The sequence below is a fragment of the Arachis ipaensis genome, chromosome B8 (assembly GCF_059453495.1).
Source record: "Arachis ipaensis isolate K30076 ecotype BB chromosome B8, ASM5945349v1, whole genome shotgun sequence".
NCBI lineage: Eukaryota > Viridiplantae > Streptophyta > Magnoliopsida > Fabales > Fabaceae > Arachis > Arachis ipaensis.
Window position 1 is genome coordinate 9,567,501 of NC_142443.1, and position 16,097 is coordinate 9,583,597.

General features: G+C 44.7%; 1 non-coding gene across 1 annotated transcript; it reads left to right on the forward strand.

The window, feature by feature from the left end:
- The first annotated feature begins 15,980 nt into the window (after window positions 1-15,980).
- Window positions 15,981-16,053, forward strand: TRNAK-UUU (transfer RNA lysine (anticodon UUU)). Its single transcript has one exon. It is a non-coding gene; the product is annotated as a tRNA-Lys (tRNA).
- The last annotated feature ends 44 nt before the right edge of the window (window positions 16,054-16,097 follow it).

Genomic DNA, 16,097 nt, shown 5'->3' on the forward strand with positions numbered 1-16,097 from the left:
CTATTGGTTCAGTAGTTGATTCATTAGTCGAATCAGTTTTTGATTATGCAATAGATTAAGAGAAAAAGTGCACCCTGCATCAATAGCAAATCCAGTAGCATAGGCAGTTGATCCATCCATTGAAAAAAATCCTACGTAATGCCGATGCATGAACCCCTCTCGGCCCCCAAAGGTCCGAAATCACCGTACGCACTCCTCCATATCCCACTCTGGAGGTAGGGCACGAGAATCTTCTATTTTTTCTTGAGTGGAAGTAGGAATGGAGTGGCTCATGCCAGACCGGAGAAATCCTACTTATCGGCTAGCTCAATCGCAAATCGGGCATCCCCATGATAGATTTAGCCAGCTTCTTAGCTCAGCCTCATGCAGACCTTCGGGACTCGCCCTGGATCTCCGAATAGCCTCACCTGAAACTGGTAGACACACTGAGCCACCACGTACCCCTCTCGCCCGTCGTATGCTATGGATGGTCACACTAGCCCCTCGATGGCATGGCGGGATTTCCCATTGACAGTTCCTGAGGTCATTCTTTTGGGAGATCCTTAATCCTGGAAAGAAGGAAAGGCATCAATCCAGACCGGCAGCACCCGAAAGGGAGTCTTAGCTTTACGGCCGGGGGCAGGGCTCTCTCATAAGATTGATTGGCCTTTTCATTCAAGCAGGAATGAGAGCCGATTCGAGATTGCCCTGAAAGGCAACTAGTCTTTAGGTTAGGGAATAGCAAATTGCTCTTTTTTCGAACGAAATCAAATAGTCAATCCCTCAACCACGGACAGAGACTAGGCTGCACCTTCTTCCTTCCGCTTATAGATTGACATATGGATCTCCGATCTACCTCAGGCTTCTGACTCCCCCTATTCTGATTCATAAGGCCCGCTAACCGAGCTCATCAATCAAAACAAAGGGGCTCCCTCAGCTTTCTGGTCCAATCAGATCTACCTCGCCCTATCAAAAGGGAAGAGTGAGAAAGAGGAGATAGGCCTTCTTCAATACCAATCAACTTCAAGTATGTGGTAGAATCCAATTGCTGCTGAAACCCATCAATCCTGTGATTCTTCTATCCCCAGCCCAAGGGAATCCAGTAAAATCAAAAGAAAGGACATCGCGAGGTAGAGTGAAGAGTTGCTTCCCCTCTTCTAATATAATAAGGGGGGCGTTTCGCATTCAAAAATGCCCATTTCCAGTCTCCTACGCCGCCCAACGAGGAGCTATTGGTGAGGAAAGAAGAGTTCGCTTCCCGTTTCCCGTCCCAGCCCAGTCAACGAACAACAACGATTTGGGAACTCGCCCTTTAGGTACGTCTTGTCTGCTGTCAGTATACCTCGTTTTCAAAGACTTAACAAATGAAATAGAATGCACTGCCCCATAGGCCCGGGACTAGGACTACTACTTCTATTTCTATTATGGGGATGAAGAGACTGGGAGTGAGATATCCCGACATGTCAACAAGGAAGAGTCACTCCGTCCCCTTTCCTATTGTGGTATGACCGATGATTCACAGGTGGAAAAAGAGGATTTCATGATCCCTTAGCCCCTCTCTTCGCTATCTGTCAGGAGATGAAGAGTTTTGCTCGTTGTTGGTTCTTTTCCTTCTCGCTTTTGATTATCCGACTTCGTTCTGCGCTAGCCCTACTTACTATATTCAAATTAGAATTAGAATCAAGGCTGGTCAATGACTCGGGAAGCTGCCCCCTTCCTACTGGGGTTGGTTCCGACTAGTCGGTTTTTGGTGCTCTTTTCCCGGTCCGAGTCATCGATCGAGTCCATTCCTGGCTAATTCGCGCATTGATAGAATAAAGGAAGGCAGTTTGCTGATTGAGCCGGGAGTTGGAGTTAGGCGGAACCTGGAACATAGTGAGTAGCGGTTACGGCAACAGCCTTTGAGCGGTGGGACGATGAGAAGCCCAATCTGGAGAGAGACAAGCCGGTTTTGAATCTGAGTAATGGACGAGATATGGGGAAGTGCTAATCAGAGCTTTTTCAATCCATCCATGCAGCGCATTATCATATAAGAATGAGGCTCTCGACCCACATCATCGATGCTAAGCCGGAAGCCCCAATTGAGTCAGTAGTTCGGGGAGATGGAACGGTAAGCTACGGATGTTAGAGAGTGCCATCCCCGAAAAGAAGATCTCCTTACCTTATAGGGGACACTGAAAACCAACCAAATCATGTGGACAATCTTGAAATCCCAAACAGGAGGCCCTAAAGTAGCTCGTTCGGGCAGGCACTTTGCTGCTATCTGAAATCAATCAGTCAGCGGAAGCCGAAGCTGCGAAATCCGCATAGTTGAAAAAATCTATGTTTACGTACGGGCGCAGGTACTACGGGAATGGGAAGGGTACAAACAAAGACCCCCAATGACCAAACCATAGGCCCTATAACAAGAACGAGAAGGGTGTCAAAGCCCGGCCCTCGATCTGTGATTTGGATTTGATCAAGTCCGCATTAGAAACAAGACATCACGGGACCTACCCTAAAGATGAATGAGCCATGTAACCACTCTTCCCCAACCCCAAGTGGTCAGCGCAGAGACAAGATGCTTACAAGGGAGTGAGCGCATTGGAGTCTCTCCTCGTTGCTAGTCCGAGACCTGGGTCTAAAGAGCCTAATCCAGTACAGATCAGATCATAAATCGCTCTACGCTTTGAGCCGGCTAAGTCTTTCAAGTCCACTGATGCCTTTTGAACACCATCTTTTCTCTTCCTTCAACCCGGATGACAACAGTTCCAGTGAGACCAGCTTCATCAATAGCAGGGTCTTAGCTTAAGATAGAAAACTAAAGGTTGCACGTGCTGGGGTTGGGATTCTTTCTTATTTATATATAGCAAATTCCTCGCTGGCCGATCTCCCCTTTCACCTGGTTCTATTCCAAAATATATTTCCCGATGTGATTACTTTCTTTTTACCCGAGGTTGAATCAATTGTTTCAGCTCTGGTTCAAATGGTTTCAGGGGTTGGTTAGGAAAGGCTTATCCGCTGTTCTAGAGTCGTGTTAGGTGGGAATTCTCATTTTTTTTTCCGTGGTGAGGTTGACGTTCAAGAGAAAGAGATTCATATTCAAGTTCCCCCAGGCCAAGGGGGGCAATCAAGCCTTTTTGGTTCAGCTAGCCCAAAGTGAGTCGGAATTTCAACTGGCAATAAGGAGATTGGTTAAAAGAAAGCCTTAAGCGCAAGCACTAAGGGAATCCCATTAGAAAGCATTAAATTAGCATTAGCAAGGACGGTTGGTAGTTGGTAAACTAAAGAAGAACTAGGCTATGGCTCAACTTGCAGCAAGTCTAGACTTCCCTGGCTTAGCAGGAGGAATTGGATATTGAACCCTTTAGTCTGGGACTTAAGGAAGTTACGGAGGAAAGCACTAACGGTATAACAATAGGGAAGAGGCTTGTTTAGCATAGGGCTAAAAAGAAGCCCTAGAAGCTGAAATATAGTACCCGTAAACCCCTTAGTTCCTCTTCTTTACCTAGGGGGCGGCTTTGAAAGAAACAAACAAAAAGGCTACTTACTAGCTTTGCGATAGGAGCTTGCGCGTGGGCCCAAGCTCTATAGGAAAGAAAATAGCATAGAACATAGAAGCGGCTACTCTTTTGCGTTAGGAGTTATGTTATTGTCGTTTAGTTTAGCTTTCATTTAGGAGTGATCCTTATCGCAATCAAGCTGTGTCAGTTCCTATTGCTCTAAGACTGACAAGACAATAGGATAAGGGAAGTCAGGAAGGGAACCATAGAAAGGATAAAGGCTGCTGGTAGAGCCAGAGAAGAATCCGGAAAAGGGATTGGAGGCAGATCCGGACCCGAACGAAAGAGCTCTGCGGCGGTCGGTCTCTCACTTCATCTCGATGGTATTGTAGTCTAGTTTGAAAGGAACTAACTCAAGGACTGAGAAGCTCGAACGAGCAGCAGCTGCCATGCCTTGAAATGAATCCCAACAACCGGAGAGATAGATAGATGGAGCGGATAGAAGAACTGGCCTACCTCCCCTAACTGCAACTGTTATCGCTGGTTGAACCGGCTAAGCCACCTCCGCTATATAAGCTTAATTAGCTCGCCTCGTCGAAATACATTTTTGGGACGTATTCTCTGTCATATTCCAGCAGAGTCAAGGCCCATTTTGCTAATCGGATAGAATCTTCGGTTAAAGGCAAGACTGCTTTGGTCATCAAATCTTTGTTTGATAGGACCGACTCTGGATATCAATTTGATTTGGTGTTCAAGTAGGTAGTGCCTTAACTTTTTCCACTTCGAAAGCTTCACCATACGGGAATGCCACATTCACTCGCTTTCGAGGACTTCCAACAACACTGGCTGAGGAATTCCTTGCTTCAGGAAAGCAGCTAAAACAAAGAAATAGACAGACTTAGACGAGGGCATCTTGAACCCCTCTCCCTACGGTCGAGTTAGCCCATGACCTCAAGATCAAGAAGAGCCAGCCATACATAGAAGACAAGGGAAGACCTTGCTCGACCAAATGAATGTAGCAGCAGCATCATGAGATAGAACCCGGTCCTGTCCCGGCTGTCCATCTGTGGAACATGGGGCTGAAGACCTCTAGAGTACCTACTAGAAGAAAGACAGAACCACTTTAGGGGGACAAAACCATTTGGAGGAAGAAGCAGATGGAAGACAGGGTCACTTGTGAAAGAACTAGCCGAAGGGGACCATCACAGTTGGGGCGGTGGATGACAGGCTAGCTCACCAAGAACATCAGGAGAGGTTGGGGAAGACTTGGCTGCGGCAAGTCAAGGAGAGGTTAGGTCAAGGGATTTCAGACAGAAGTCCCATCAATCAGAAGAAAAGGATGTTCCAGGAAAGAGGGGAACAAGGATATCCAAAAGAATAGGCCTTGAAGCATGAATGAGGGGAGACCGGTCTAAGGGCTGCAAGATATGCTAAAAGGTTTAATCAGTCCACTAAGGGATGACCTCTTCTACATGATTTCAGCGAAGTGTTCAAGTCAAGGACTTAGGCGATCAAAGAAAAGAAGACTTGAAAGAAAAGCCTTCTCCACAGCAAAGGCATCCATCCAATACAGATAAAGCGTCATATACAATGAATCTATCCTTTGGAAACCACCTATTCCTCTCATCGACTACCTTCACTAGGGTCAAGATTCATGGTTTTCTAAGGGCGGCCCATTTTCCTTTGATGGAGCAAGGGATTGCTTTCGTCTCTTTCCTTCTGGGCCAGGAATGGAAGTTGTCGTTAAGCTTGGATCAATCGATAGTGTGCTTATCGCTCTACTTCGCTTGATTCTCATGCCAGTGGACTCGTCGCTCAGCTTTAGGCCTTATTAGCTTAATTTCTGAAGTGAACATGAAGTCCGAATTGAATAGATACTGAGAAAGCGTCTTTCGTGATGAAAGTAGCAAGTTCGGATTCAGGATTGAGAAAGAAATCAGCAAAGCGCAGCTGGAGCTGAATCTATTTTAGGAGGCGTAGGGTAGGCTCTTTGGATAGATTGACTGGCTTAAGCCGATGAACCTGCTTCTACCACTGACGAGCTAATTCGGACTATGCCTAACTAGAGGAAGAAAATCACCTGATCTTGGCTCGGCATCTTTTGAAAGGGAATCCAATATCTGGTAAGAAAGGGCGACTCGAAGCGGAGAAGCAAGAGCTCACTCGACCCATAGGAATAGGGAGGAAGTTTCATTCCAAACTGCTCAACGTTTGAGCTAGGAGATGGGACAATACGCTGTTAGACCGGGAGTTTCAAACTGACCTTTAGGTTAGGGATCGGAGTTGCAAACTGCTCGACCGGTTGGGTAGGGAGGTCTTCCCACTTCCTCTTCCCATTCATTAAAGGGTACTAAGAAGAACTCAGGAAAGGAGCAGAGTTGGAGCTTGGCAATGCAGTTGATCTTCTTGCAGCTGAGAGAGATGCTGGCATTGAATGAAGCTGATTCCCCCGTATTGGGCAGAAAGAACCTTCTATAATGAAGAGTAGGATGTGAGGGAAAGCCCTCTAGTCGAGTAAGAGAACTGATAGTTTCAAGCCAGTAAAGTCCGTTAGTGGGGGAGTTAACCCGGCGTCAATCAATTAAGAAAGATGTTCTGTTCATTTCACCTGGGCCAGCTTTCTATCATGCTTACTTTATATATCCACTTTATTTATTACTTGGGACTTCCTGACTCATCACCTACCTCTCTAGCGCTAAAACTCCTACAGGATGGGTTTGCTTGCTCGCACGAGGGCTATAGGCTTGCGGAGACAGGATTACAGGGTTTGCAAAAGGGTTATAGGTTTTAGCGTGGGCTTTAAATATCCCATTACTTCCTCTAGCCCTGAAACCAGGGATTTTCATCTCTAGCTCTTTCAAAAGGGATTAGACTAACTACTACAAGAAAGGGCACGAGGATCTTTATAGAAAGAGGGGTACTTACTCACTCTCAAGACCGGTTAGCGGGTTAGGTTTGCGGACTCATAGGCTTACTATCCTCTTCCCAACACTAGCACCATGGCTTCTGTTGGTCTAACCGGACCACCACTCCCGACACATTTCTGGGAATCACCAGGACGATAAGTGAACGCTTGTTTCCCCACTAGCACTAGAGGGAAGGGAAGGCCAAAAAGTAGCTCTAAACTCATCGATATAAAATCATCGTCTCTATTTCTAATACTAACCCAACCTAAACCAATCATTATCATCTCTATTAGGGAAAGGTTTGAACACGCTCGTGCTCATACGTATGGATACCGACATGGCTACCAAAAAGGTTTGAATCCTTGATTTGATTTTGATTATGTCACTAAGAAGGGAAAGCCTTGACCGCTAAAGCAATAGTCTTAAGAAATGAAAGAAAGGTCATAGGGCAACCCTACTTCGATCTCCAGATCGAGTCATAGGTCTAGGAGATGCCATGAGAAGGGATACTCATTTTCATTCTTTGACTTTGGCAGATAGTTTAGAGACCTACGATTCGTTTTAGTAGTATGTCTAAACCAAGGGTTTACGATATGTTTTCCTCTACTTCTGATGAGACCGGACCCGTGTTGTTCGCCTCATCATTTAGAAGAAGTGCGTCAGGCAACCTCATGCCCAATGGTGCAAATAGGATACGATTTCTGTCCGCACTCACAAGCTTTCTGCATCATCAGCGGCGCTGGCGCAGGTTTTTATTCCTTCTGCCTAGCTCCCCGAAAACAACGTTCGACTCGCATGTGTTAAGCATATAGCTAGCGTTCCTTCTGAGCCAGGATCCAATTCTTCTTTGGAGTATGATAAAATATGGGTTCTACTATTCTATCTGGTAGAGTCAACAGAATGGAGTTCCTTGTCTGTAACTCCTGAACAGATGATTTCCTCCAGGTATTTGAGTGCCCTTTTGAAATAGGGGCTAGCCGGTCTTTGCTCACATAAGCTTTGATGAACTTGCAGGAGTCTCCTTATATCAATATTTTCATCGCATAATAATTCTATTACGCGGTCACACTGGTTTGTTTTATTAATAGAATCTATTCTATTAGATTTCATAATTATACCTAGAATAACTAGTTTAAGTTAAATAAGCTAGAACAGCAACTGCTATTGATATTTTCGATTTTCTATTCACTCATGATCCGGCCTGGTCGACCCGATCATGATATTGAGGGAAAGGACCTTTTCTCGAAAAAACTCTGGGTCCTGTGTCCAGAAAGTGCATCTCTTTATCTGCCATTCCTACTTTCTTGATAGTTAGAACCTATTAAGGAGGTCGGTTCAGTCCAGGAGGCTAGTTTGAAACCCGGACTCGCTGAGGTTCACACACTTTTCTTTCTTTATGAAATTACACAGCAAGCTGAAACTCTTCAGTCTACAACAAACAAGTGGGAGAGGCAGGATTCGAACCAGCGTAGACATATTGCCAACGAATTTACAGTCCGTCCCCATTAACCACTCGGGCACTCTCCCCTTCCTGGGCCGAGGCCCCCCTCAATGGGTTCTAAGAAGGAGGGCTGAATAAAAGCTTATTGATTTGGTCACCTACTTATTAGATGTAATTTTGTTAGGCTACTACTTTTCCCGGTTCTTCCGTGAAGTGGGAAAGGAAGTCGGAGCTTTTCAAAGAAATGATGTCTATGGATGTCCACAGACTCCTAGGCTAGAAGGTGAATGGTATGGTTTGCTCACCCTAAGCAACTTAATAAAACTCGTATAGAAACAAAGGGCTTGCTTCCGCATAAGAATGGTCTGGTGTCCCAGTTCATTCGGACCTGTAGTTAGCTCAGCTTGAGCAGCACTTTACAACCGATAGCACAAAAGAGAACAACGGGAGGCGAGCCCTACCTATTAGGATAGGATTTTGCGTGCATTCTTCCTCTTCTTATTCTTATGAATCTTCTTTGGAGTTCCTAATAAAGACTCCACTCACTATTCTATTTAGACTTCCTTTATCGTGGGCTTTCGAGCGAGGAAAAGAAGGAGGGAAATTACGTGTGATGACAGGTTCACCTATCTTATTTACGCTATTTCCTTGGTGCTCTCATACGAATCAAAGGCTGAGCCTGGAATGGAAAGAGATTCCCTCTTGTGGAAGGCACTAACTCCTTTTATTAAAATATTCATAAAGAAATTCCTGTAATAGTGGATGCCGCAGGAATGAAGGTTTACACAGACTTGTTGAGCTGAAAGCGAGCCTGATTGATGATATGGTTTAGGCCTTAGAATGGCCTATAGCGCATAACAGAAAGAAATCTAGCTATTGCCTTGATCCTTTGGTCTGCTCGGGTCATTCCATTGATACGCTCATCGGGCTCGTCGTTAGGGCTGACAAGGAGAGGAATCATTCCCATCGAATCTCTTCTCCCAGATCTTCTTTGTAGTCCAACTTGGTATATGTAAGAATTCATGCTCAGTTGGGGGAATAGTGTGACTTGGCTGCTTTCTTCGATAAATTTATTATTCTTTTTTTCCTCTGTTTTGTAAGTGAACGAAAGGCTAACATAAGCTAGAGTGGAACGATTTACTTTTCTATCTTGATGGCTAGAAAGCCGTCCGGCCCTACGTTCCGGATAAGCCGGATAAGCAGCATCTCAGAAGGAAAGTCTCAACCCTTTGCTACGAAAGTAGGCTATTCTTCCCAGAGAAAAGGTTTCATATCATATAAAGGTTTGGCACCTAGTTATCTTTATTTAAGTCGGCCTGACTCGGGCTAAGTTAACAACTAGTTGACCTTTCCCAAGGAAACTTCTTTCCCTGGAGCAGCAACTGAAAAAAGACCGGGTATGTCTGAAAACCTGAAACGGATTCGTTAACAACATATAATAGATATACCCCAGATACCATTTGAACCAGAGCTGAAACCTTTCGCTTCGCTCTAGTGACTACGTTCCTCGAGCAGGGAGTGGTCTTGTCTTTCCGGGGGCAGCCCTTGAGACCACACCATCTACGACCATCATACATAAGACTTTGGGCCTATCTCTAGCTCTAGATAAAGGCTCTCTCTATCTAAAAGGGTAGTGAGTTACTGTCGAAGTGTCAGGCCTTTTCGATTGATCAAGTTTATCCGTCATGTCTGGCTGTGATACAGTTGGCGGGAAACTCCGGGTGGGGCGGTCAACTCACTTACTTAATATAGTATCTCCTGGATTAAGGGAGACTATACCCTGTGCAATGACTTTTCCGCTTTTGCATCTACCATTACTGGCAGTAAAGCCTCCATCCAGTAGATCTTAAGCTAGGATTCTCGAATGGGGAGAGCTACTCCCAGAAGACTAAGACTGCTATTATCAATATAAAGCGTAGATACATTAGAGCTCGCTCTTCTCTAAGACCATCTCAAGGTCCTCTATTTCCAGCTAAAGGAAATAGAGAGTCTAAGCCCTTGTCCCTTTCTCTCCCTGCTTGCCTCACCTAAAAAGCCTAAAAAGGCAGGAGGCTTAGCTACTAGTCCGAAAGCCAGAAGCCGAAGGAAAATGAGACTCGCTAAGACTAGGGAAAGAGCGGCTAGCTAACTAGCTGATAGAGATGGCAGAGCTCCTTTCTCACTAAGAGCAGCAAAGGCGAATACCACTACCTTGGCTCCCTCCTTTGCTGATAGAGCGCCATAAGTCGGATGCAGGGGCCTAACCTAATAAGATCGGCAGAGGGGAGATGGTTGATAGCTTAGGTTTAGCAACAAAATTGGGGATGGGGAGCTCCTTTCATATTGTATCAGAATGACAAGGCAAAAGATATGGGCTGAGTCTAGCTTGGGACGAGGCTTAGAGAAAGGTAGTTTGCGAGAGAGATGGCCAGGCAGTTCTTAAGATCAGCAACTCGGCGGATAGAGAGCTTGAGCCCAATGGACTTCTTATTGATGAATCTCGCGACCTCTTAGCTAGAGACTGGGAGAGAGGGGAATTTCTGCGTAGATGGACTTGCCAAGCTAGGGCTTCATATCAACTCGGTACAGTCTTCAGAGATCCGCCAGAGTTCATTACTTCTTTACTCTTTTCAGATCTAGTGGGTCTTGCCCTCCCACCCGGGCTAAGGTTCGGTCTAGTCCTTTTTAAGTTAAGGCAGTGTAGTAGATTACCTTACTACATTTAGTAACTCAACTCAAATGCAACTCTACCTTCAGCCAGAAGGAAATTAGAAACTTATTACCAACGCGGATTAGCTCTTAAGACTGCTCCGCTCACTAGGATACCGTCTTACGCTGTACCCGGTCTCAGACCGGACAGCACGAAACTACTCTCTAGCTCTTTCTGTAGCTAATCGAGGAGAAGTTCTCTAGACATCCCTGGTTGTTACCATTTTAGGAAGTCAACTCTTGCCACTCCTACCTCAGGTTATCCGGTATCCGGAAATTCGATCCTCATAGCAGGAAGAAAGGGGAACTCCTAGCTTAAAAGCTCATAGCTGCGGCTGCCCAGCTTTCCTTATAGCCAATCCCGTGCCCAACTCTTGGGTTTTTGAGAAGCTCACCCCCATCGCGATTTGGGAACTCACACAACATCCTTAATCGAATGGCGCCACTGCAAAACTGGAAACCTAGAAAGAACACCTTCCTAATCTCAATGAAGAAAGACTTTCCAGCAAGCAATCAAATAGGTTCAAGCACCTCTACTTTCAGGTTCAGGCAGTTCCTTTATTGAAGTTTTTCGGGTAGAGGGGCATGGATTGAATCTTCTTATTAGCCCCTGATCCCATCCTTTCTTCTCTTAAGATCTTTCTAGTTAAAAAGTCCTTCTTCTTTAATCGGTCGCACCAACTTGTTCCCGCTTTGGGATGGGAACTAGGTTGGAATTCAAAGAAAACACATGCGAAAGGCAGCGTGATGACAGTTGATCTTTGGCTTACTTACTAATTGTGGGCACGAAACGGAAATAGAGAAGTTAAGCAAATAACTAATTGGCGTGGGGGAGGAAAATCCTCTTTTGCACATCCTTTAGTTTAGTTGGGCTAAAAACTTCTCCGCTGGGTCGGAAGCCTTTGAGTGTACAAGGGGTACAGAAAAACCTTACCTGTTCGAAAAAGAGAATCTTGACCCTTATTTCATAGGGCTGGGAATGGGAACAAGAAGAATCGCTAACAACCAGAAAGAGGTCCTTTTGGCTTTTTTTCTCTAAGTAGCTTTGGTAAGCTATTGCCTTACCAACTAACTAATAAAAGGAGTAGTAGTAGCAGTCGCCCCTCCTCGGGCGGATTCCCCTTTTTACTCCTAAAACGAAGGATCGAAAGAAATCTCTCGTACTTTTTTTTCTTTAGTACTAAAAAGGCGAGCTTTCCTGGCATATCAGATGCCATTTCACCAGCTTCATTATCTGACTTCTCACCTGGGCTAAGCCCCGAACTTGGGACTACATAAAAAAAAAGAAAATCCCTTCCCATTAGCAGAGTACGAGTCGGGAACATCAAGAAAAACCTAAGCTCGCGCCTTGGAAGACAATAGACTTATTGGTACCTAGATAGCGCCTCCTAACACGGGAAAGAAAAAGCTGCTGGGTTACGGACAAAAAATACTTATTTGAAAAAAAACCAGATTCCGTAGACTCGAACGCGACCAATTAACAACACTCCATTCTAGTCTCAAGATTTGGAACATTACAACCATATTGCCGATAGCGCTCTTTTCGTTTTTCGTCCCATCATCTGGTAACCGCCGAATGATCCACAAGAAAGGTGGCAGGAATCAAACCTAGCTTGTGTAGCCCCCTAATGGTTTAGGTAAGCAAGCCTCCATAGCTTTCTGCGCCCCAACGGCGCCTTTCCTTTCGATCATTCAACTAGGTGTGATATACCAAATTCCAATTCTGAGAATGTCTTTCCAGAAGGGTATAGGACTGACAAAACAACCTCAACCGAATAAGCCGAAACCACAGAAGGATAAGAAGAAAGGGCATAAAGCTAAGCAAAGGAAAGCTATTTCTCGCGCAACGTGCCACTGATGTGTGCCCTAAGGTGGTTAGTTACCAATGAAGACGTGAGTCGTCGAATTGGATCTGTACAATTTCTCAATCCTGACTGCTGCTTGTTTTATAGTGCGTACAACTATCGTCCGCAGTCAACCTTACTTCGGTACAGAGGATTGATGTGTCATGTTCCTAACCATAGGATTGCTCCACTAGAGAGGTCGGGCATTCATTACTACAATTACCAGCATCTCTTCTTTCCCTGCTCCAATATGAGTTGAGATTCTCAGAGTTTAGAGTAAAGTATGAGTAGAATGTCAGAGGTCTTCTAGGGTCACTCTCCTCATTTATTCAATGCTTTGGAGGAAGAGGGGCAGCAGACAAGGAGAGCACTTGGCATTGGTTCATTTCATGCTACGATGCCGTCTCCCCATCTCTGGTTGAAGCAGGGATGAGACCCTATAGTCTCTATCCAGTGCTCTTCCGGCTTGGTATCCGTTTAAGTCTCAATGTCTTTCCTTCCCTGTGTATGATATGAGTTTTGAGTAGTCGATGAGACTAGTCAGGATTCTCCTATAGGTATAATCCTTGTCTTTGTTCTTTTTTCAATGCTTGAGGGACTTCTGTCAATGCTCCGGGTACTACTAGGCACAACATAGCGAGAAGTCGTTCTGCTCTGTTCAGCTATCCCTAGGAGTGCTAAGGTTCAAATCCAATTCGTGAGAAGAAGCCAAGCGAGAGACTATATCAAAAGAAAATGGAATTTCCGAGAAAGAGATCAAAGCGAGGAAATTGAGAGGTGATGAAGCTGTAGTGGCTCTCCCCCGGTTTGTATTAGTGAGAAGGGCCAGAGATTCGTTTGTCTTTTGTCTCATGCAGGGCACCTTTTCTTTATACTAAGCAGTAAGCGTAGTTTTTCCCCGGGTAATGCATGAAATAAGGGGCTTCTTGTTGCCCTTGTTTCCTGGAATCGAGACTCGGAAGGTTTTTCTTATGGCTTGTTTTTCCCCTCCCACTCGATCTACGGATATCTATCTAATGCGGCGCGTTGCGATTCGTCTTTTTTTGAAGAAATGGGCACAAAGCCAGGCATTTAGTGATGGGATAGATATAGAACCAGAATCGGCTGCCAAAAGGACCCCGTTTGTGGTTTAAGGCTAAGTTCATTCTTCGATATATCTCACTCGAGATGTAAGTTTACTAGTCTTCTAGTCCCTACCCCTGCATCTATCTCATTCGCTGAGATAGGTTTCATTCAAAGAGAGCGCGACCCCTGCTCAACAATGGTCACCGAGATATGCCATCCATCTGAACTACCGCCAATAAAGAGAAGGGTGGGTATAGAAAAGAAAGAGAGGATATACTTTATTCCCCCCAAAAAAGGGTTCTACTAAGGTTCAATTCCTTAGCTATCTCTAGTGGTATTGTTTCCACTCCTCGTCTAAGGTATTGGCACCGAAACGGGGTCTGCGGGCCGGCAACCCGACCAGCTAAGAGCCACTCAAAGCTTGAGGAAGAATACGATATCACTAAAGCAACCTTGAAAGCAACGCGTAATTGCTTGCTGCACTTCGCGCGTGAGAACAGCGATTGAGGAACCAGCGCTTCGCCCCTTCGCATGAAGCAGTTTCTTGCCGCCTAATGCATGCTCCATCGAGTAGGGTACGAGAGAGAAGGGCTCTTTGAGGGGAAGAAAATTCTTTTCTCATAATCATTCAATAGAAAGCAAGTTGCTAGCCTAATCCCAAGCATTATAACAATGGCAGATCTCTTCTTTCCTTTCTTCATAGCGAAATTAAAGAATTGCCTAAAGATTCAAGTTATTACCAGATCAGCTAACATAACATTATTTATAAAAACAATCTCTTTTAATAACCGATCGTAGAATAGAAAAAGTATTCTCCCACGGAGGAGCAACTGAAAGGGCTAACCCCCCAAGTAATTTCGTCTCATCGAGAAAGAAATGTTTTGGCACGCGAAGCATTCTTTCAAAATGATTTCTAATCGGCAAGCATTTTAGAGAGCTCTTTCAGGGAATACTCTCGATCGCGTTGTCGGCCCCCAACCCAAAGAATTTATCCCTATTGAGTTTCACAAAGTCCCATTCTTGATCTGGGTAAAGAGATTTCATCTCCGCGATGATTTCATTTTTGATTTCGAAATGGTTAGTAGCCAGGTCCCTTAAATGGGCTTGCTGCTGGTGCCGGTGATGCTAGCTCTTAAGGATCTGTCCTCTTCTTTGCCTTCATTTCCTTGCTCAACGCCTTTTTCTTGTCTTTATCGGGTCTTTCTGTCTGATGATTAAGGCCTTTTGCCTTTAGAAAAGGGCTTTTTAAAGGAGAGAAAGTCTTGATAGGAGAAAGTGGTGCTATACGCTATAAGAGAGAGCTAAAAAGAGGTGGACTGGACTTGCTTAAGCTTGAGTTCTTTCATAGGAAGGAATATAATAAGGCAGTTGGTTTACATACCATAGAGCAGGCGCTTTCATATAACTAAGGAAAAGAGGACAAGAAATGAGAGTTTATGCCGCCTTCTTTCCTAGCTCTTTTCCTATACCCTGTTGTTGAAAATGACTTATGTAGTCTTGGATACGGATATAACTTGCTCTAGAATCAGTATCTATTGAATCAGGAGGTGAGTGAGATTGTTAGAATTGGCAAAAGATCTTCTTATCTGGCAAATAAGAGCCCACCAATTCTTTAAAGACCTTGCTCGTAAGCCTGGGTGCTAGCGCTTGGCCTTGGAATCTCAAACTGATGAGAGAGAGTCTGGATACTTTCTTACGAGGTATGCGAAGCATAGAGCTGTGTGCCGGGCAAGTAAGTTTGAAACATTTTGTAGTGTGAGTACTTTTTCTTCCTCTTCCCTCGCCCAGGCAGGCTAACGGGGGGTAGGGCATAGTTGGGGGGCTCAATCGAAGAAAGATGGTGTCAGTGACCAGAGAAGGTCCCTCTTTCTTTAGAGAATGCCAAGCTAATCACTCGTCAATAAGCAGCAGGAGAGGAACTGTGTTCATTAAATCATAGATTGAGATTTGGAAAGTGTGTTACTAGTTGAATTTCTCTGAGACCCTCTGTCTTTGACCCCTTATTCTCTCCTCGTCGGGCTTGGGCATACTAATAATTGTAATTCAATAATGAATGAAACTTTTTAATGACCAAAGTGGCTGTTGGGCAAAAAGCATCTTCTGTGGCTCAAGTAGTAACTACTTTACAGGAAAGAGGGGCAAAAGAAAAGGAGAGAAAAAAAGGGGAGCTAAACATATAGAAATCGGTTACACACTAAAGGAAAGATGGATTGACGTTAGCCTACCCGACTACAAAAGATATTCTACATGTGGTTAACAAAAGAATCACTGGTTATTGGCCTCAAGGCAGAGACGAGCTGGCTAGACTCTTATCGAAATTGCATATAGAAAGAGATTCGTCTTGAAAGCTAGACAGACAATTTCTATGTTCACAGGCGCTTCCCGTCTTCATTGAGATTGGGTTGGTGTTCAGTGTACTAAGGTACAAGATCGAAAAGAATGCCGATTATTGATACAAAATTTTTGCGAGAAAAGGTCTAAAACATCAACGCCCATCTGGCCGGAAAAATGTTTCTCTTTTCTCTGCATCAATCAGACTTTGTTTCACTCGTTTACTACTTGATTTCTTTTTTTGGGGTGTATAGCTCAGTTGGTAGAGCATTGGGCTTTTAACCTAATGGTCGCAGGTTCAAGTCCTGCTATACCCAAACTACCTTACTACAAAGGACAGAAGGTAGGAAATAATTTCAAG